The sequence below is a fragment of the Saccopteryx leptura genome, chromosome 5 (genome assembly GCF_036850995.1).
Source record: "Saccopteryx leptura isolate mSacLep1 chromosome 5, mSacLep1_pri_phased_curated, whole genome shotgun sequence".
Lineage (NCBI taxonomy): Eukaryota > Metazoa > Chordata > Mammalia > Chiroptera > Emballonuridae > Saccopteryx > Saccopteryx leptura.
The window spans coordinates 55,610,372-55,632,394 of record NC_089507.1 but is presented as its reverse complement, the minus strand read 5'-3'; the positions used below and the strand labels follow the sequence as shown (position 1 = coordinate 55,632,394).

The window sequence follows — 22,023 nt, the reverse complement described above, 5'->3', positions numbered from 1 at the left end:
TCCACTGTTTTAAAACCTAAATAATGGCCCTAGCCAGTTGGCTCATTGGTAGAGTGTCACCCAGCATGTAGATGTCCCAGGTTTGATTCCTAGTCAGGTCATAGGAGATGTGACCATCTGCTTCTCCATTCTTTCCCTTAATTTTCTCTCTCTCTCTTCCCCTCCTGCAGCCATGGCTAGGTTTGAGTGCATTGCCTTGGGCGCTGAGTATGGCTCCATGGAGCCTCAGCCTCAGGTGTTAAAAATAGATCGGTTGAGCACATGACTCCAGATGGGGTTGCCAGGTGGATCCTGGTCAGGGCGCATGCAGGAGTCTGTCTATCTCCCTTCCTCTCACTTGAAAAAAAATAAAAAAATAAAACCTAAATGTGTATGTGTATATATGTCTTTGCATTCACACATGTGTGCTTACGCACAAACATACATGTATTTTTAAAGGTAAAGAATAGTTAAATGATTTATCAAATCGTTTACTGCGTACCAGGATTGTTCTATGTACTTTACATTATTTCACTTAATCTTTTCCTTCCACATTAGATATATACCTTAATACAATCCACAAAAATAAAATACAGTAACAATTCTGACCAGTGTGCTACCAATAATAAAATATATTTTATAGCTAAAAAAGAAAATCCTTGATTTTTTTATTTTTCTGCTTACTAAAGTCATGCATGCTTCTAGTAAAACAGATAAACAAGACAACCTAAAATATATTTCTAAATGCTCAATGAAAGGCGCGAAGCTCCTCAGTTCTGGTTTAAGCAAATGCCACTGTCATAGAATAGGACAACTTACAAGAGATCCTGCTTTTAGAAGGTGCCAGGGTCTGGTCTGGAATCTTCTCGCTTCTCTTGAGAGACAAAGCACAGGAAGAATATTTTCTCTTGAGTTTAGAAACTATGAGTTAGAGAAAAAGAATGTGGCCTGGGGACCAGGCTGGAAGGTGGTTTATGTGAGGAATCCGGGAATCGAGGATGCAAAGTTCAGTATGAAATGCACGTTTTTAGAGCCAACCTGAATTGGACTTCCAATGGGGCCTCTGCTAGGCCTTGCTTTATGAGTGAGTACAAATGCACGCTGGTTTGTCCGGGTATGTTCTACAGTTTTTGTAGATACTTAGAGAATGGGTTAGGTGTACAGGCACTATGGTGTCTCTTCTCAGCTACTATATGCTACAAGTAGGATGGGCTGCTGAGCCCCAAAATAATACAAGCAGCATCTGCCTTTTCTTCATTCATTTAATTTTTAAAGCACCTCTAAGATAGGTGTTAATGTTACTCCATTTTCACAGACGAGAAAACTGAGGGCCCAGGAAGTTTAAGGAAAACACCCAAAATGCAAATTTGAGTTTTAACACATTATGTTAGAAAGCTTCTTCAGTTCTTTAGAAAGTTTAGAAAATAATGAGAAATAAATGTCACCCATAACTGTATGACTAAGAAATAACCATTGTCTATATTTTTAAAGTCCTGTGTACATATAGAGTATTATGCTACTGAAAAGTTTTCATGTTTTTTATTTGTATAGCGTGATGCACAATTTAAAATATTTTAAGTTGTTTGACTATTAAAACTTTATTTTCTATGATATATTCTTATTTATTTAACCATTTTCTTGTTTTTAAAAATATACATTGCTTTCATTCATTTTGGGGGGGTATTTTTCCGAAGTGAGATGCAGGGGGTGGGGGGTGGGCAGACAGTCTCCCACATGCACCTGACTGGGATCCACCCTGCATGCCCCCAGGGGGCGATGCTCAGCCCATCTGGAGTGTTGCTCCACTGCAACCAGAGCCATTCTAGTGCCTGAGGCAGAGGCCATGGAGCCATCCTCAGCGCCCATCAACTTTGCTCCAATGGAGCCTTGGCTGTGGGAGGGGAAGAAAGAGACAGAGAGAGAGGAGAAGGGGAAAGGTGGAGAAGCAGACGGGCGCTTCTCCTATGTGCCCTGGCCGGGAATCAAATCCGGGACTTTCACAGGCCTGGCTGACACTCCACCACTGAGCCAACCGGCCAAGGCCACTTTCATTCTTTATCACAAAATTACTACAGTGATATTTCATGTTGAAAATTTTTTGTGCAGTTAAGATTATCTTTTAGGATACATTCTTAAAAGTTTAATTTTTATGCCAAAGACATGCTTTTGTCTCAAAGCTTCAGAACTTTTTGGGTGAAAAAATTTATTTAGAACTTCCCATGAGACTTCCTATCTATTCCTTCTTCTTTTCAACCCCTTATTTACTTTTCTGTAGTGGCTTTTACCCTTATAGAAATCCAAATTTCCAGTCATTTAGAGGACAAGGTAATTTCCAAATGTAAGTCATTTTACTACTTAAAAGTACGCTTTGGACTCTAGTACTTTCTGGTCCAGAATTCTGCCTGCTGCCACTCACTCTAGAAAGTTTGGCTCTTCTTGAATTTTCCAGGTCTCTATCCTCCAGGCTTCAACATTCTCTCTGCCTCACAATATTATTTAAATGTGGACTCTACCTTCTGGTTCAAGCTATTTCTATTATTTCCTAGCTTCTGTGGTGACAGAAGGCTTTTCAGGGGAGGGGAGTGTGAGGAGGGGACCTTGACAAATGGACCTTGCATTTGAGGACAGCTGCACATCCTCCTAACTCCCCTGACTTCCCCTGGGAGCTGCACACTGTGGTCAGGTTTTTACCCGAAATTGTTGGGTAACATATTGTGTCAAGACAGGAGGGAAAGGGAAATAATCTCCCAATTTACAGAAATGTCTCACAGGCATGACCTGACGAGAAGCCAAGATCCTGAAGATAGGTAGGAATGTGATTATTCTCCACAGCATGACTCAACACTTCACAAAGTCACTGTGAAGCGATAAGCTCTAATTTTCATTTGCACACTGGGTACTAAATTCACACAGCAAACAAAAGACAGGTTAATATAAGTTAGTTCGCTGACAACAAATTGCAACTTTTTAATGAAAAATCTAAAAAGAGCTCAGTGATCTTCTTGCAAAGATTACCAGGGGAGCCTGCAGAAGACCATCAAAGATCAACTGTATTGTCCACAGCAGCTTCTTGCTGAGATGTGACGTTGGTACCGGCCTTATAGAAATCCGAATCAGAAGGAGTTGAACCCTGTGGATCAAGTTTAAGACTAGGAGATAAGAATCAGAAAACTTGGGGACTTATCCCAGCCTTGACAATCACTTTACATATTTGGACAAGTTATTTTAACTTTTCTTTCTCAATGGCCAATTATGAGGAAAATTACTTTACAATAACAAACACTGGCTATAAGAAAAATTACAAATTTAGAGAACAGGTGGGAATAGAAGTCAGTCACTGATCAGTGTATAACTTACGGTATGTCATTTTTTAAGTGTATGTATATGTGCTTTAATATTTTTTATTTTTAAATTTCTTTTTAATTTAATGTATGGTTTGACATTCATATTTATAAGATTTTTAAATAATAGAAAATAGTTCTAATATTCTAGAATATAACAGTTAAAATCATTCTAAAATATTGGCCAAATGAAAATGTTCTAAGATTTTGGCCAACTCAAACAGAGAACAAAGCCTTGTAAAAATATTAATGGATTACAGCGCATCTCTTAGATTATTTACTTCCCAGAAAAAGAAAATTACAGACTCATGCTGTCAACAATATGCTGACAGATTTTTGGAATCATGGAAAAGAAAACTGTCTTCTTCAAAACACCTTTGAACATGTATCTCTATTAATGAAATTTTTTGTGCCAAGAAAGTGTTGTGGTTGGAATACATGTAAAAAAATAAAGTGCCAATAAGATATTCTCAGGACAGCCAAGAGCTTGGAAGACTTAAGAATTCACTAAGAAAATATGGTTTGATTGTCTATGACCAAAAAGTTGAACTTAAATAAGGAAAACTAGTCTATAAAATGAAATAAAGAGTGGAATTTATTTGAATGTAAAACCAAACAGACTAAGTAAAATATAAACACCATTTTGTAATGAGGTTTTATAACAGAAAGTTCCTTGTAAACTAACGCATTATACATTTTACCAAAGAAGCATGCTATCAGTGGTAGAGGAAATCCTTTTATTTCTGGCATGACAATTGTCAATCTAATGTAAAAAAAAAAAAACAGACCTATACTAATAGATCTCTAAGGATCTAGTAAACCAGTATATGAAGACTATATTGAAAAGAAAATTCATATAGTTTTGCCTGACAGAGAAAACAGATAATAAAATCTTAAGCTGCAGTCCAGGTTTGCATTTCCTGTCATCAGTTTCCAACAACCTGGGTTATATTCTTTAAAAAATAATTTAAGCCCAAGTGGCATGCTCTTATTGAAATGTTTATCTAGAAATAATGTTCTAAATGATGGGTTGTTTCACTGAATAACCCTTGTTCTGACATCCCCAACACACACACACACACACACACACACACACACACACACACACACTCACTCACACACACATACCCCTACACTCTTTCTAATCCTAAATGTGAAGCAACCTATAGCACAGGTTTTGGGAATAGAACATGGAAATAATCCACCAGCCAACTCCATGGACTGAATTAATAGCCTTAGGAAACTAGCTTAATTTCTATGAACATTATTTTACTCATTTGAAAATGTAAGTAAAACTCCTTCCTAGGGTGGTTAGTTCTGAGTATTAAGTAAGGCAAAGTAAGCAAAGCTCTTTTACACTGCAGTGTTTACAAATGTTATTAATGTACTCGTGTACTCTATGGTTCAGTTGCTCTTTGGATTTAATCTCCATGTGTACACTATGTGGGAAACTAAGAGGTAGTTATGCTGTGTCTCTAGTGGAAAGTACATTATGTGGCAAGAAAGGCTGCAGTAGATCAAACAGTATAAAGCCCCAACTGTGAGGTGGCCAGTTATCCATCTAACCAACAGAAATATTTCTTCACTGCCTCCCTTCACCTTTCCAGCTGTAATAATCACTGTTTCCAAGAAAACAATATCTACTCTCATTCCTCTGGTGGGTGGGCCCATAACCAGTGTTTACTATATTATCCTCCTTATGTTCATAACTGTCTGACTCTGTTCTCCACTCATTTCATGCAAAGAAGATTGATTTCTTCTATTAGATTCTGAAGTGTTGGAAGGCGAGACCCACATTTTGCATCTGTAAACTCAGAGTACCCAGCGCAACTCAGTGCATGAAATCGGTGCTTGGCAGATGTTAGGTGGCAGCCAGAAGGGCACTGTCCAGGTAAAGAGAATGCTCTCATGAAACTAGAAGGTGAAAAGGGCTTTGTTGCCTCCAAGGGGTGTTAGCAAGATTATAATGACTGCATTGAGTAAGAAGGAAAGGCAGTAAGATCCAAACCACAGAGAGGCATGGTAATAACTAGATTAAGAATCTATGAGCAATAGCCAAGCCTGAAGGTACCCGAGAAGCAAGTCACTTGACAAAAATTTTTAATAAAAGCAGATTCTCAAGAAACATAGAAGTACCATACATCAGACAATTAGAAAAATACAAGTTTTTTTTTAAATGAAAAAGAAGATGGATTCTAGTAAGAAAGACATTTTCAGGAGAGTATTCTATACTGAGTTAATCTCAGAAATAAAAGCCGTTCAGGCTGCGAGAGAGAGGGCTGATTCATCTTGTCATCTGCGTCATGAGCAAAGGAGATCCAGTTACTCCCGCCTTCCAAATTCCGAGTAGTGTTGACTCGGCTAAAATCATAAATCTCAATTATAAAAGCTAATCGTTTTTAATATGTACTATGTGCCAAGATTTGTCACTTGTTTAGTGTGGATTAGGCCATCTAATTTCTGCAGTAATGTAATAATTTAGGAACTACTAAGGAAACTAAAACTCAGAAACTTCAAATAACTTACTCAAGGCTGTACTTCTCACAAGTGGTCCAGGCAGGGTTTGAACTCAATAACTGCTATTCTTAAACCAGCTTTCTTAATGTCTGTACTATAACACCTCCCAAATATAAAGAAAGTTTATTTCTTTAAGTAGTCTATATCGGTGTGTTTTTATGTGGAAAAAAACAAACAAATAAACAAACAAATGAAAAATCACCTCCCTCTAAATTAATGTATGTGCTGTCTCCTGCTCCATAGTCATTAAAATAACCCTTTATACTTTCACTCCCCTGCCCAATGCCCTGTTGGCCCTTCCTTCTTTCCTTATTTTTCATGCTTTATCCATTTGAGAACATTGTGCAATGGCTCACCTGTACATTGGCGAGCTATGGTTCATTTCTGTTAGGTGTTAGTAGGAGACAGACAACAAGGGGTCTGGCAGGTGAAGGAGTTGAATTAGTTCAGCTTTATTTTTGTCATTTTCTGAAATCCATAACTCATGATCCAAAACAATGCTTTAATCTTCTGCCTGGCTCCTAACCAAGATTGTCTTTGAGACGAGACATTCCCAGGCTGGGGTCAGGTTGTATGACTTTCATTTCTCAAAGAAGATGTGAGAGAAAGCCTGAAAACGATGGTGTGGGGGGTGCGACAGCTACGACCTGCTCACTGGGCACCAGTCTGGCTACTGTGAATTATTTCACATGATCTTCACAGCCACTTTCTGAAGTGGGAAATATTCTAATTATCTCAGGGAGATACAGAGTGGGTCTACTTTTAGAAAAAAGCCCAAAATGTCACTATTTTAAATGGCAGAACAAGAATTCATGTCAAGTTCATCTGATTCCAAATTCTGTGCTCTTTGCATTGTATCAATAGCATCCTCAGGGCTGGGAGTTGCCAGGGGTAAAGAGTTAGGGGATTGCAAGCTCCTTGCACGAACACTTTTTGATAATAAACTATCCTTTTATGAGAGATCACTAGGTGCCAGACTCTTTCTAGAGCACTTTGCATGTTATTTAAATTAATCCCTCTCAACTCTAGGAAAGATTAATGAATATTGCTGAATGAATGGATGCACAGGTAAGTAAATGCAAATATTAAACTGTGTTTAGTTTTGAGGCAAAAACAGAAGTTCTAAGTGTTGTTGAACTGAATGAAATCTCATAGTAAATAAAAATGATTTCTGTATTGCTTTATGTTTCAGGTAAGAGTGTAGCAATCTTTTCTGTTTCTGCTAAAATTGTACAATTTATTTGTTCAACAGGTGTTGATGCATAGGAATTATTTCTTAGTGGGGAAGATGAATAAAGTTGGCCCATTATAAAGATAAAGAGCACTGTTTTCCAAGCTGCTATTAAACCGAACTCAAGGAAATTATATTATATCTTGACTCTATGATCTTTTTGTTATAATCCCTTTCTGATTGTATGACCACAGTATAGAATTCCTTTGCAGGATATTTAAGAGTAGCAGAGGCAGACTCTCATTCTGATAGTTTTAAGTCACAGCTCTCATCTCTCTTAGGACACATCCTATTTATTTCCTGGTTCCTTGCCTTTGTTTTAGCACTTTGGTCTGTCCAATGCCTTTCACCTCCCTTCCTCTCACACCCCCATCCATCATCTCACACCCATGTTCTCAGTCACAGAGGTCCATCTAAAATGTCCCATTCTCCACAAACTCCCTGGAAAAAAAATTAATCTGTTCTGATTCTCTGCTACCAAAACGCAGTGTTTGTTTGCTTACTTCTCTCTCTCTCCTCAAGGACGGTGAACTGACGGGAGAAGGGGATTCTGACTTTTAGGCCTATATCATACCGCCTTCCCCAAGCCATTCTACTTTCCATCGAGTTCCTTTAGCATGCCACGTTCTTCCCTATGTCTGGGTTTTGTGTTTTTGGTTTCCTCTGCCTGTGTGTTAGACATTCAGGGGAGATCATCATTTGTTTCCATTTCCCTCAAATAGAACTGTCTTGTGAGAAGCTACATTTTCTAGTTGCCCTTCCATCGAGGTATAGTCAGATCACAAAACCATATGGATATAAGTGTAAATGATAATCTCATTTAACCTTTTCAACAATATATAGAGAAGGCACTAATATTATCATTATCCCACTTCACGAGGAAGACAATACTTTAGAAAGTTCTAGAAACTCAGTCAATTGAGAGTTTATGCTTTAAGGCAAAGACTCTTCTATGCTCATACATCTCTTGTGACTCTGGCTCGCAGGGACTGGGTACACACTATCCAGACAGTTCGTGAACTTCCTTAATTGAGATCCATGTCCTAGTGAACAATAACCAAACCAGGGAAGGCCAGTTCCATTGTGGACTGTTTGAACATCCAGCTGACCTTCCTAGATGAGGGCAACTTCAGGTCATCTGTTTAAAATTCTTCATGCCTGACCAGGCAGTGACACAGTAGATACAGCATCAGCCTGAGATGCAGAGGACCCAGGTTCGAAACCCAGGTTGCCAACTTAAGCGCTGGCTCGCCAGTTTGAGTGTGGTGTCACTGGCTTGAGCATGGGATCATAGACATGACCCCATGGTCTCTGGCTTGAGCCCAAAGGTTGCTGGCTTGAAGCCCAAGGTCACTGGCTTGAGCAAGGGGTTCTTGGCTTGGCTGGAGTCCCCTGGGCAAGGCACATATGTGAAAATCAATCAGTGAAAAACTAAGGTGCTCTAAAGAAGAAATTGATGCTTCTCATTTCTTTCCCTTTCTGTCTGTCTCTCTCTCTAAAAAAATAAAAATAAATAAAAATTCTTCCTAAGTGTCCATCTCCCTTTGCTTTCTGCTGACTGGAAGTGGTAATGGTGGGGCAACAGTAAAGTCACAAGGTAGGATGACAGAGCTGTCCTTCAAGCTGAAACCTTAGACGACTTGACTGAGAAGAGCCTGACTAATGACCCTAGCCTGTTAAACAAAAGAGAAATAAACTTCTGTACTGGTTAGTCACTGAATTTTAGCACCCGTTTACTAACCACTACCTTCAACTAATACACCCTGCAACACATTTCAACTAATAGTAAATGCTGTTGGTATTTCAGGTCCCAGCTTACATATTTCTTCCTCGGAGAGACTATGCAAACTTCTGGATTCAAACAGTTTCTCCTTGTATAGCCCAACGTCTGACCCAGCTTTGTTCTCTTAGGACTCTCAGCACTCTCTGGAACTCTGTGCCGTCTGTGTGATTACTGGCCTCTCCCCCTCACTAGGCTCTGTGAGTGCAGGGGCCACATCTGCTTACTCACCAGCATTAACACACCATCTGGCACAGAATTGACATTCAGTAAAAATTTGTTAAGTAAATACAGCTAATTGAATAATTTGGGAAATTATTGCCACTCAAATGTTTACAATCTGTTAAGAGTTTTACTAAGTGTTTTAGATGCATCATCTCATTTAATTTTCTCAACAACATACAGAGAAATCACTAATAGTACAGTTATCCCATTTTCCTAGGGATAATGAGCATAGTGAGCTTCAGTAACTCATATAGGATTGCACAATTCAAAACTTATATTTCCAAGTTGAGACTCTCCTGTGTGCTCCTATATCTCTTGATAGTATAATTAGCAAGAGCCGGGGGCACAACATCCAGGCAGTTCTAATTGAGAAATCCAGGATTTCTACTGAGATTCAGATTCTAGTGAATTATGACCACCCCGTGGCTGGCCTGAACACCCAGCTCACCTTTCTACATAACTGCAACACCTACCTTCTTGACTCTATGTGGCTGCTACAGGAATACACCCTAAAACAACACTTATAATTTAAAAACTATTGTCTAAAGCCTGTATAGTTAATTCAAGGTGTGGCATAAAGAAACATTGTTTTGAACTCTATATAACTCCTAAAGGAGAAACTAGAATATTTTAAAAATTATTTTCTTTTTCTGAGTCAAATATTTGATCTGGAATTAATTCACATTTCTGAGCTTGACATAATAAATCTCTTATTGCATGTTTGTTGTTGACAAATCCCTCACAAGCCACACAAACCAAGCTGAGTCAGTTGCATTAGCCATTAACCACATTTTAGGTGCTCAACAGTCACATGTGTCTGATGGCTTCTGTATGAGACAATGCAGATTTATAAAATATCTGCATTATTACAATAAATTCTCTAAGATGACCTTGTTTTAGACCAGTAATTTTTTGTTCTTGAGACACTTGAAATGGTTAAAATGTATTGAGGACCTTCAAGACTCTTAAGTATATGAATTATAACTGACATTTATTGTATTAGAAATTAAAACAGAAAATTTAAAATACTAACTTACATTCAATTAACTGTTAGTACAATGAAATCATCACACATCATATAGTCTCTGGAAAACTACATTATATATATATACACACACACACACACACACACACACACACACTCATAAAAGAGTTGGGATTGGGGAGAGGCAAATAACATCTTAGCGTTGTGAAAATGTTTTAATCTCACAGACACCATGAAAGGCTCCCATGACCTTCTAAGGGTCCCCAGATCACATTTTGAAAACCATCGAACCTTACTCCCTCCCTACCTCGTTTACTTGTTTCCTTTTCTTCTAAATGCTATGATGCTTATTTTTCCCCAATAAAGATTAATGTTATGCTAAGTATGAAATGTTTGGCAAAATAAAATAAAATCATCTGAGTTCTTTATCAAAGCCAGGCTTCTTTGAGAAGAAGGAAATGAGAATTCTTCTGTCCAGAGACTATGTGTAATTGAATTGAGGCCTGACCGAGTAATATGATGAATGTATTTGAATTAAGTGACGTTTAATGATGTCTTTGCTTGGTCCTCAACGTATTTTCCTAAACATAAATGAAAACCCCAGTGCCTCAAGCTGAGCAGTGTCAGACAACAACTTGATATTTATACTTTGAATTCTTCCAGTAAAATTTGTGTTCGCCGTCATGGCACCATATTGGCCAGGGCCTCTTAAAAGATTACTATGTAGCGCAACTGATGAGTTCCAGAAATATCCAAGTCCTGAATCAGATCTAAGACCATTAGAATTATTTCAGAATGTTTGGTTTTAGATGAAATGGTCATAGATTCTTCCTACTTGGACCTAAAATTGAGACAATATTACCCAATGCTATACACATCTTGAATTTTCAGAAAAAATACTCTCTATCAATGTACTATTTCTAAAAGTAAAATTGAATTGCTGGTAAAGCACATTGTAACATTCTAACCAGAATTGACTATAGATGCCTGTAGTAAAAGCTGGCTCTTTTCTGGGACTTTGCAAATGTTCATTCTGGTCATATTCTGAGTTTGAATAATAAAAACTCAAGGTAAATTAATAAATTAACTATTATTTAAATCAATGTGATTAATGATCAAATTTGAGAGAAAGAGTCTACAGATTTTACTGGTGTCTGTGATTCCAGTTACCCCTTGCTCTGCTGTCTTTCTATGCCGGTGCATGATATGTGAGGGACATCAGGGAATGAGGGAAGAAGAATTCCCACTGTGGTGGTAACAGGCAGACCCAGCTGGGGCAGACATTTTACTAGGCACAGTTGTTGCCTCTTCTGAGGAGTTCCTGTTAGTTCTTGGCAAGAGAAGTTACTCACTACTAATCTCTTTACTCTGAGAGTGACCCAGTCCTGTTTCCTTCTCGTCTCCCTAGACAATACAAGTTTACTCTTCAAATCCTTCAAAAAAAATTGTTTTAGGTGAACTGACTGTAAGCCTAACCTCAGAAAGAACTAGGAATGAGCACAATTTTTTTTATTATTTATTTGGACCCCATCTAGTTACTTCTCTAGGTTTGCTTTGGAAATGTCTCCATATAAAAACCTCACAAACCCTGGCTGGTTGGCTTAGTGGTAGAGTGTCGGCCTGGCGTGTAGGAGTCCCAGGTTTGATTCCCGGCCAGGGCACACAGGAGAAGCACCCCTCTGCTTCTCCACCCCTCCCCCTCTCCTTCCTCTCTGCCTTTCCCTTTCCCTCCCGCAGCCAAGGCTCCATTGGAGCAAAGTTGGCCCAGGCGCTGAGGATGACTCCATGGCCTCTGCCTCAGGTGCTATAATAGCTCTGGTTGCAACAGAGCAACGCCCCAGATGGGCAGAGCATCGCCCCCTGGTGGGCATGCCGGGTGGATCCCAGTCAGGCGCATGCGGGAGTCTGTCTGACTGCCTCCCCATTTCCAACATCAGAAAAATACACACACACACCCCCCAAAAAAACCCCTCACAAATGTATGATCTGTTATTATGCCTGGGAACATACAATTCTTGCCATCATGTGGTAATTTGACCATGCAAAGAGTTATGAGAACACAGGCTCCTTGTATGTATACTTTTTGTTAATAAATTTTGTCCTTTTGTAAGAGATCACTAGGCTCTTTTCTGAGCATTTAGCATGTTATCTAAATAAAGTCTCATGACTCTATGAAATAGATACTGTTACTATATCTAATTCATAGAGAAAGAAAGAGTCTCAGAAAGATTCAGGAACAATTTACCTGAGATTGGATACCAGGTTATCTGTTTCCAGATGCCTGCTCTATCCCTCAAGCGCCATTTGTAGACTTAGCACAAACGAGGTATCTTTTGTTCACCTACCTTATTTTCATTTCTCTCCAAAGTATCTATATCATTGATGTGTGTATAAACATTTATGTACTGCTTATTAAATGTAAGACACTGTTCTGGACACTTGACATGAATTACTTTATTTAATCAACCCTATGGAGTGATTATCATCCCATCTTGATTTGATTAGAAAGAGGAAAGGCTTTGTAAAATATATAGTTAATTATACTGTATCACTACAAATTATGTCTGTCTAGTACATTGCAATGGATTAAATCCAAGGTCTTCTAAAGACCTCTTAAATAATTTATAAATCATTGCAAACAAAATCAGCCTTATGTTAAAATTTATATTCAGTGTTCATCCGCGTCTTGCTTTTGCTCATTAACAGCATATTCTTTCACTTCCTAATTGGTGATTGAACATCCCTTTATGTTAGAGAAGTTAATAAACATCCTCCCCTTAGGATCAGTGCCATTCTCTTGCAAAGATGTCAGATCAATGTGTAGTTCAAACTTGTGAGATCATCTTCTTCTGCATTTCCAAATTCACAGGCACCAAATGTTATTCTACTCTCTTGAGGTGGTCTGATCCATACATCCCTATGCTTCCTCATTTTATCTTTGTGGATGGAGATTACTGGAAATTAAGGTAACACATGTTTCTTGTTTTATGCAAATGATTTCCTCCCTTTACCACATCATTTCATATAATGTCATGCAATTTGGCATTCAGTCTTGCTTGACCGCATCTGTATAGAATTATGCTCCTTGGGAGTCAAATTCTTTCTTTCCCTGTGAACTAAAGCTACTTTATGAGTTCTGTCAAGTAGCTTGATGAAACATGTTTATTATCGCAGGCTGGACTACAGTCATTGAATGTTTCAACAGCTGAGCTTTTTAGAAGAATAAACTGGGGCTGTCGCATTACTTAATGTAAACTCTGGTTAAGTGGAATGTGAGGGGAAAGGCTTGAGAACTTTCCTATTGCTCAAGACGATTCCTTGTTGCGATTGAGGAATGTGGGAAATAACCGCAGTGATTGTTTCAGAGTAGGTTTCTCAAGAAATACTTGGAAATCTTTTTTCAATTAAACAAATCTTAAGTGTCTGCTTTGTGCAAAGCTTAAACTAGTTGCTTCAAGGGATAAGATATTGCACCTGCCATTAAGAAGCCAATGTGAGAAAACCCTGAGTGCACTCATAAGGAAGAGACGGATCATACAGGGTTTTGAAGAAGAAACAAGTCATGTATGTACGAGATAAACAAAAGAGCATTGTGGAAACAATGGCAGAGCCTTGAAACCGTGGGTAAACTTTTTTTGTTGTTGTTCTTAAATGGCTTTATTTAGTTATTTTAATTTTTTATTTAGATGATTAAATTTAACAGGGTGACATTGGTCAACTAGAGTACATAGATTTGTGGCAAACATCTCCACATCATTTGGACAGTCGGTTATGGGTAAACTTTTCTGCAGAATTTGAGGAATTGAGACTGTTGGTTTCCAGTAATAGTAGGCTAGGTTGTTTAGAGTCACACTCCCACAGAAAACAGATAAAAAAGTTTCCTAAAATATTTTAAAAGTATTTTAAAAGTTGTCAAACCGAAAAAAAAAAAAAAAGGTTAGATCAAGATTTGAAGAAAACTAGGAACTCAGAAAATAAGTGGAGGATGAAAAAACCCGTTGTCCCTAAAGAGGTTTGCTAATTCCAAAAAACATGAGCTTTAATTTTGATCACCCATATATAATGTGATCGAAGACTGCTTTCCATAAGCTCATAACCCAGGAGATTGCACAGGCAGGATATAAGAGAACCAAGTGCAAACCAACCCTCAACCATATTTCACACTGAATGGTGAAATCCAGGTAATGTTAAATCTCAAACTTGAAGATTTAAGGTAGTCTTGGACTGGTAGCGATTTGGAGCACAAATTGACTTGGAGAAAGAATAAGCAGCTTACAGGCACTCAATATCAAGTTCAATTAAATTTATTTGCTTCTGGTAAGGATACAACCACATTCATGCATAAACTGAGAAAGAATCTGCTTGCTTTTGTAATTATCTTAAAATAAGATACTGAGAGAATATTTAAGTCAAGAATATCCAGTTTAGACATCATTCTTGCCACAAAGTAATTTCTATTACAGAACTCAGTATTGAATAGTAATCCCTTCCAAAGAATTTTTATCTTCAAAATACACTCATCACAGATCAATGCCCCTTGAGAACATGGAATAAAAAAGCAACTTGCCTCATGGAGGATGTGACAGACTATTGTGAGGTGTCACATATCTGGCACATTCATGCTGTAGCCAGGATCGTTAGCCACTTGAAATATATGAGTATAAAATACAAAGTTGTTTTTTTTTTTCTTTAAATCTCCAATCCTGGATCATCTTCAACTTTCTGACTCCTAAATGCTGGCCTGGCCCTAAGTTCATCCTGTAACCTCTTCTCAGATGATCTACAATCAAGGCAAAGGTTAACTTACTTAGTTCCATAGCTTTAATGACCACTTGAATGCTGATGCTGCTTCCATTGGTACCTCCACCTCTCGCCTTTCTTCTGAACATCAGAACGGGTGTTTTCAACACACAGATGTCTAACAGGCATCTCAAATCCTGCTTGTCTAAAAAGAACTCTAGCTTTCCTCCAACACAGACTTGCCTTTCCCTAATCTTTATTTAGTAAAAGGTACCACCATTCACTCAGTTGCTAAGACCAAAACTGTGTTGTCTGCCTTGATGCTTCGCTGTTTTGTACACCCTGCATCAAATCAATCAGCAGATACTGTTGACTCTATCTTCAGAATATATTACTTATTCAACAGTTCTTATTCCTCCTCTTGTTAACTCCTTAGTCCAAGCCATGATCGCGGTGCCAAATGAGCTACTGTAACAGCCACCAAACTTGTCTCTTTGCCTTCACTCTTCCCCCCACCCTCACTGCTCTCCATACTCTAGCCAGGCTGATATTTTAAAATGAAACAGAACATTTCACTCTCTTGCTCTCAGTCTTCCAATGGCTTCTCACTATCCTAACAAAAAAAATCTAAAATCTTCCTTATGTTTGCAAAGTCCTTTATTAAAGTCCCTAGCTACCATTTCAGCTTTATTTCTGAGATCCTTCCTCTCATTTATTCCATTATTTCAACTTTTCCCCCTTATTCTATTTCACACTTGCCACTCACAGTTTCATTTCAGCAATTTTGCTCCTGCTCTTCCCTCTGCCAGAAATGTTCTTCCACCAGAAAGTCACATGACTTCTTTCATCACTTTATTATTATTTTTGTCCAAATGACACCTCTCTTCATAAAAGTATTTCTAAAATATTTTAGCAATTTCCTTGTCTATTTATTTTTCCTCCTTGCCTTATGTCATTTTTTTCTATATTAATTTCAGAGTCAACATTTCTATGGTTAGCTATTTTGTATATAAATACATTATACTTAACTTGAATTTCATGTCCAGATTTATAATTTTGCATTTATTTTATTCACTGTCTTCTTTATTGGCCAATTCTCTCTTTGAATGATCCATTTTGAAAAATATTTTGTGTTTACCACTAGAGAAAAAGGGAGGCATCACAACTCCACTTGTAGCTGTCTGTGTGTGCACAGATAACAGATATACAGTGACCAATCACACCAACAGGCTTTACAAGAAGTGCTGTGATTGGTCATTGATCATGATGGTGATTTCTACAATTGCTTTCAGTTGGAGATGCTAGCTTAAATCAGGAAAACAGTAGGTGAGAAGTTGGAGGTGGTCAAATTCTATATATTTTTAAAGGTAGACACCACAGGATTTCCTGACAAAAATAATATGCAACATGTGAATAAAGAGAACTGAAGAAAACCTTCAAGATTTTTAGCCTATTGAAAAGATGAAGTTGCCATGGACTGTTGGAGAAAGTTGTAGATAGACAGGGTAATGTACATGTTAACTCTGAGACATCTGTTAGATATTCAAGTGGAGATGTGGAGTAGGACATTAGATAGACAACTCTGGAGTTCAGGAGAGGTTTCAAGGGTGGAGTTATAAGTATGGGAGTGATTGGTCCATAGATGATATTTGAAGTCATGAGACTGAATGAAATCACCAAGATGTGTTCTTTTTCTCTTCCTCTACCTTCAATTTCCTCTCCTTCTCTAGCAAGAGGGCAATTTTTTCTTACTTAACTGGTAGTGTTTGTGGTTCTTTCCTGGCTGATACTGGCTTGTCATGCATTATTTTATAACCAGCTGCACATGTTAACTTTTATGAGTATGTTGGTTAATTCTCCAAATATCCTCACACAAAATACCCTATACCATTCTATTCCTTGATGAGACAAGGAGGGATGAAGGCTCCATTTAATTTCTTATGAACCCCTCCCCCAAACATTTCTCCCCATGGCACTATACCTTCAGCTTCTTTCTTCTATAGTGAGGCTTAAGTACTTATTTTCTCATCTATTATCCAAAATATATTGTAATGTGGTTAAATCTCTTTTACAGTGAAAAACTGTATGTATATAGCACTTTTGTATACAAATATACCTAGTATATTCTTTAATTTATTGATTTTTAGCAGGAGAGAAAGGAAGAGAGAGACAGAGAGTGAGAGAGAAAGGAACATGGATCTGTTCCTGTATGTGCCCTGACATGGGATCAAACCAGCAACCTCTGTGCTTCAGGATGATGCTCTAACCAAATGTCCTATCCAGCCAGGGCTGTACTATATTTTGCATAGAAATATGTGTATAGCATTTTTATATAAAATACAAAATATTTATGTACAGATATATTTAATATAAAATACTATATATGGCTTTTACTTAATATATACATACACAAACATAAATGCATATAATACACACATCCACAAACACACACATATATCCATGAGTAAAGTCTAAAGTTACATTTATGCTTCCCAGAGGATGACACTGTCATAATGTATAGATCCATTTTAAAATGTAAACTACTTTAAAACATCGTAGATTGAAAAAAAATTTTTAAATGTGGATTCATTATCCTTAGAAATGATGTATGTGACTCACTCATTAAGAAGTCTGTGTTCGCCCTGGCCGGTTGGCTCAGCGGTAGAGCGTCGTCCTGGCATGCTGGGGACCCGGGTTCGATTCCTGGCCAGGGCACATAGGAGAAGCGCCCATTTGCTTCTCCACCCCCCCCCTTCCTCTCTGTCTCTCTCTTCCCCTCCCGCAGCCAAGGATCCATTGGAGCAAAGATGGCCCGGGTGCTGGGGATGACTCCTTGGCCTCTGCCCCAGGCACTAGAGTGGCTCTGGTCGCGGCAGAGCGATGCCCCGGAGGGGCAGAGCATCGCCCCCTAGTGGGCAGAGCTTCGCCCCTGGTGGGCGGGCCGGGTGGATCCCGGTCGGGCACATGTGGGAGTCTGTCTGACTGTCTCTCCCCGTTTCCAGCTTCAGAAAAATACAAAAAAAAAAGAAGTCTGTGTTCCAGAAGTCCAAAACTAGAGAATATATGTTTTGGAGAGGGGTGGATAGTAGGAGGCAGCTTTCTTTTCTTATCACAATAACTTTCTATATAGCAGATTTTTTTTTTTTTTTTTTTGAGTAAAGGGAATTTAGCAGAGGCGTTTTAAAAAGATAAAAAGATTATTGTAGAAAATCTTTTGAAAAATTGAGTCATTGGGCTTAAAAGTGGATCTCCTGGGGAAGGAAACTGTAGCTTACGGTCCAACACAAGTTTGCCAAATAACTGTAAGGTGTTAATTCATGTATAATAATGAAGACAATAAGAATGATGAAAATTAAGTTTTGCAACTTTTTCAGAAAGCATTACACCTTGATTTAGATGTATAGAAAAAAACAAATGATATCTAGATCTTAATTAAAAGGAGTAGCCTGACCTGTGGTGGCGCAGTGGATAAAGCGTCGACCTGGAAATGCTGAGGTCGCCGGTTCGAAACCCTAGGCTTGCCTGGTCAAGGCACATATGGGAGTTGATGCTTCCAGCTCCTCCCCCTTCTCTCTCTGTCTCTCTCTCCTCTCTCTCCCTCTCTCTCTCTCCTCTCTAAAAATGAATAAGTAAAATAAAAAAAAATAAAAATAAAAAAAATAGAAGGAGTAAAAGGATGAGCTCTAATAACAGTATTAGTAAGAACTAATTTTCAGACATTACTTGTCTGAAATCACATATCTTATAAATAATAGAACTAGTAGGGTCTGTGTACCTCCCCCCACCCCCAATACTGTTTTAACTATTAAATGTTACCACTTTTCCACATTAACATATTAAGACAGGTGGGTGGGGCAGCACTAATGAAAAGCATGCTTGTCTTAAGATATCTAGCAGGTTAAACTTTGAAAAACTCTTTGAACTTAAAGAAAAAAAAATTACAGTGAAGAAATGTAATTATATATCATTAAATAGATAATGTTTGAACCACACACTTAAGGAAGCAAATTTTTCTTGTAAAACCAATCAAATAAATCAGTGAATCCCTAACCCTGATTTCTTCTTCGTAATCCACGATATCCTTTTTGACACTGTCTCATATTAGGCATAATTAACACCAGCAAAATTGGGTGGCCCTGATAGTTTATTACAAATGTACATTAAAAAAAACACAGAGCAATTTGATTTTCTTCTACAACTAATTCAGTGAGAGCCATGCCATTTTAGCAAAACCACGTATTTCCAAGAGACCGGCGGCTGATTTGACTTCCCTGGAGACCTCCCTTTGGAGCACTTACCACCTAGGAGGTCACGCTTACTTACGCATTCCACTTTTCTTTGCATTTTAGCTCGTAGAGGTTCGCTACAGTGTAGATGGGTGTGAATTTTATTTTCCTATCCTGCTTAAACTCTTTTGGGGTGAACATGGGAGTTTCATTTCAACCATTAATCTTTCAAATATTACTTACTTTTCACCCATTTCCCTTCTCCTCACTGTCCGAACTACTTTCAGAAATAAGCTGGATAGTCTCATGCTATTATCGAAGTCTCTTAACCTCATTTTTGTATCTACTATATTTATATCTCTGCTGCATCCTAGATGTATTTAAAATAATTGTCTCTCTAGCTGAATCAGATCTGCTGCTTAAGCCATCCAATGAGATTTTACTTTATGTCATTCTATTTTTATTTCTAAAAGTTCCTCGGTCTTTCTTTTTTACTTTACTATTTATTCCTTTACCTACTGTCCGTCCCCCAACAATCTTCGTGATTTCATAGTATCTTATCCTTTCTTTATGATTCAATTCTGTCTTGGATGGCAAATGATTTGAAACATATTTATAAGTCTCCTTGTTGATTTTAACACTTTTAGTTTAGGGCTGTTTTTTATTGGCGGGTCTTAACACTTGTTTAGGGTGAATGATTTCTCTAAGGTTTTATAAATTTGGACCATGGGCTTCAGTGTGGTTTTATCATGGAGATTCCTGCAGGGCCCTGCTGCTGGGGCAGTTTTATTGTCATTTCTGCCAAACATTTTTCTGGACTGCCTTCTATGCTACCTGGGTGTTAGAATGGGATTCTGAGCCTGCTTGAAGGTAAACTCTTAGGAGAGACTTTTCAGGGGGAAAGTTGTGTTGTTGTTGTTGTTTTCCCAATCATTGTTTCTGTTGAAGCAGACATGCTTCCTTATCAAAAACCTATGTTTTTAGGAGCTTTAGTTTTACTGGAGGTTCTGATTTTCATACAAGGATCTCTGTTACAACTTTCAGTCTTACCAAGATGCACAATCATGTCACTGTCCTGATGTGAGATTAAAACATCAACTTCTAGGTTATTGATACAAATATCTTCGATCCTCAGTCTGCACAACCTACATCACTTACTTATGAAATTTTCCCTCCTACTTTCTGCTTCCATTTTTGAGGGGCCTGGGGTAAGATCCTGAGACTTCTTCCTACTTTCTGGAGATTTAAGCTATTCATTTGAAAAGACTTAATTCATATCTTATCTAGTATAAGGGTTTGTAGGTTATTTTGTCCAAATTTTTTTTATATAAACCGCCTTCTAGAACTCCTAGAAGTGCCATATTCATTTACCCTTCCCTTAGTTTTGAGAAGAGTGCTCTCAGAGTTGTAGAGAGGCCGCTGAGTAGTCTGCCAGCTACTCTGGAAATGGCCCGCCTCCCTCAGGCAGCTCCTGATGGCCCTGTCTCTATGGCACGCTCCTGCTCCCCTGTCCACAGGGCTCTAGACAATGAGTGAGTGCCTCGTTCAACTGTGCTAACTGGATCCTTTTCTCTTAAAATTTGGAATTTTATATTCTAAAATACTCTGAATCTTCTACTCATGGTTCTAAGATAGGTCTTTTATTCAGCTCAATTCAGAGCTAATTGTTAGTGTACAGCTTAATAACATAATTATTTCTCTTGCCATGATCCATAGCAATGAAACTTGCCACCTGCTTCTGTGGCTTGGTCTATATATTTGTGGATAAAACAATGTGAACAAGTACTGTAAAACTGGCTTTATTGGCCCTGGCCGGTTGGCTCAGTGGTAGAGCGTCGGCCTGGTGTGCAGAAGTCCCGGGTTCGATTCCCGGCCAGGGCACACAGGAGAAGCGCCCATCTGCTTCTCCAACCCTCCCCCTCTCCTTCCTCTCTATCTCTCTCTTCCCCTCCCGCAGCCAAGGCTCCATTGGAGCAAAGATGGCCCGGGCACTGGGGATGGCTCCTTGGCCTCTGCCCCAGGCGCTAGAGTGGCTCTGGTCAAGGTAAAGTGACGCCCCGGAGGGGCAGAGCATCGCCCCCTGGTGGGCAGAGCGTCGCCCCTGGTGGGCGTGCCAGGTGGATCCCGGTCGGGCGCATGAGGGAGTCTGTCTGTCTCTCCCCATTTCCAGCTTCGGAAAAAAAAAACAAAAAACTGGCTTTATTAAGAGCCAATTGAGAAGTAACTTAATAATTTTAATAATAAAATGGTAACACTTCATGATATTTTATGCTAGCTTTCAAAGCAACTTGAACTCTGTTAACTGCTTTGAACAATCCTGTGAGGGATAGAAATGCTCTGTTTCGTTCTGTTTTGCCGTGTGTTCACACTTACAACCCAGGATAGAGAAGTTCGGACACTTACTCAGAATCCTAGCGCCACAATCTTTTCTTGCCTGTGGCTGTTTGTGCTTCTCACCTATCCAAAGAGCAATAGTTTCTCCTGAGGAAGTGTGTTTTCTCTTTCAGTCCCCTTGGCTCAGTTTGCCCTTTCACACTTACTGATGCACATGTGCAGTGGTTGAGTCCTTTGGCGGTACCTGCCCGACTCAGAAAAACTGTCACTTCTCTGGAAGCTGTTTATGCATTCTACAGTGGTGGGTCCCTGATGGCCTCGTTAGCACCATGGAACTATGTTCCCTTGGCTACGGTTGATTGGACCTGTGTGGATACCTGAAGTATTACAGCCAATAAGGTCTTCTATCCTAAAAGTGGAAAATTGAATCCTAGGGAAAGCAAGCTACTTTTTGTAGATGACTTGCCATAGAGACCAGAGAGAAAGAAAGAAACCTCAAGCCAACAGAGAGAGGCAAATATACAACAGATGATTAGAAAATTCCAAAGAACTCTAGTGCCAATAGACTGAATCTCTTTCTACTCCATACGGAATGTTTGTGTCTCCCCAAAGTTCATGTTGAAACCCAAATCTCAATGTGATGGTATTTGAAGGTGGGGCTTTAG

General features: G+C 38.7%; 1 long non-coding RNA gene across 2 annotated transcripts in view; it reads left to right on the top strand.

Annotated features, from left to right (window-relative positions):
* The window catches only part of LOC136405383 (uncharacterized), a 71,090-nt gene that overhangs the window by 25,627 nt on the left and 23,440 nt on the right, over positions 1-22,023 (top strand). Inside the window, exon 3 of one of the 2 annotated variants that reach the window (XR_010751509.1) lies at positions 12,928-12,981. The exons of the other annotated variant lie outside the window; for it this stretch is intronic. This is a non-coding gene — a long non-coding RNA (uncharacterized lncRNA). Of the gene's footprint in view, positions 1-12,927; positions 12,982-22,023 lie in introns of those variants that run through there. 2 annotated transcript variants of the gene reach the window in all.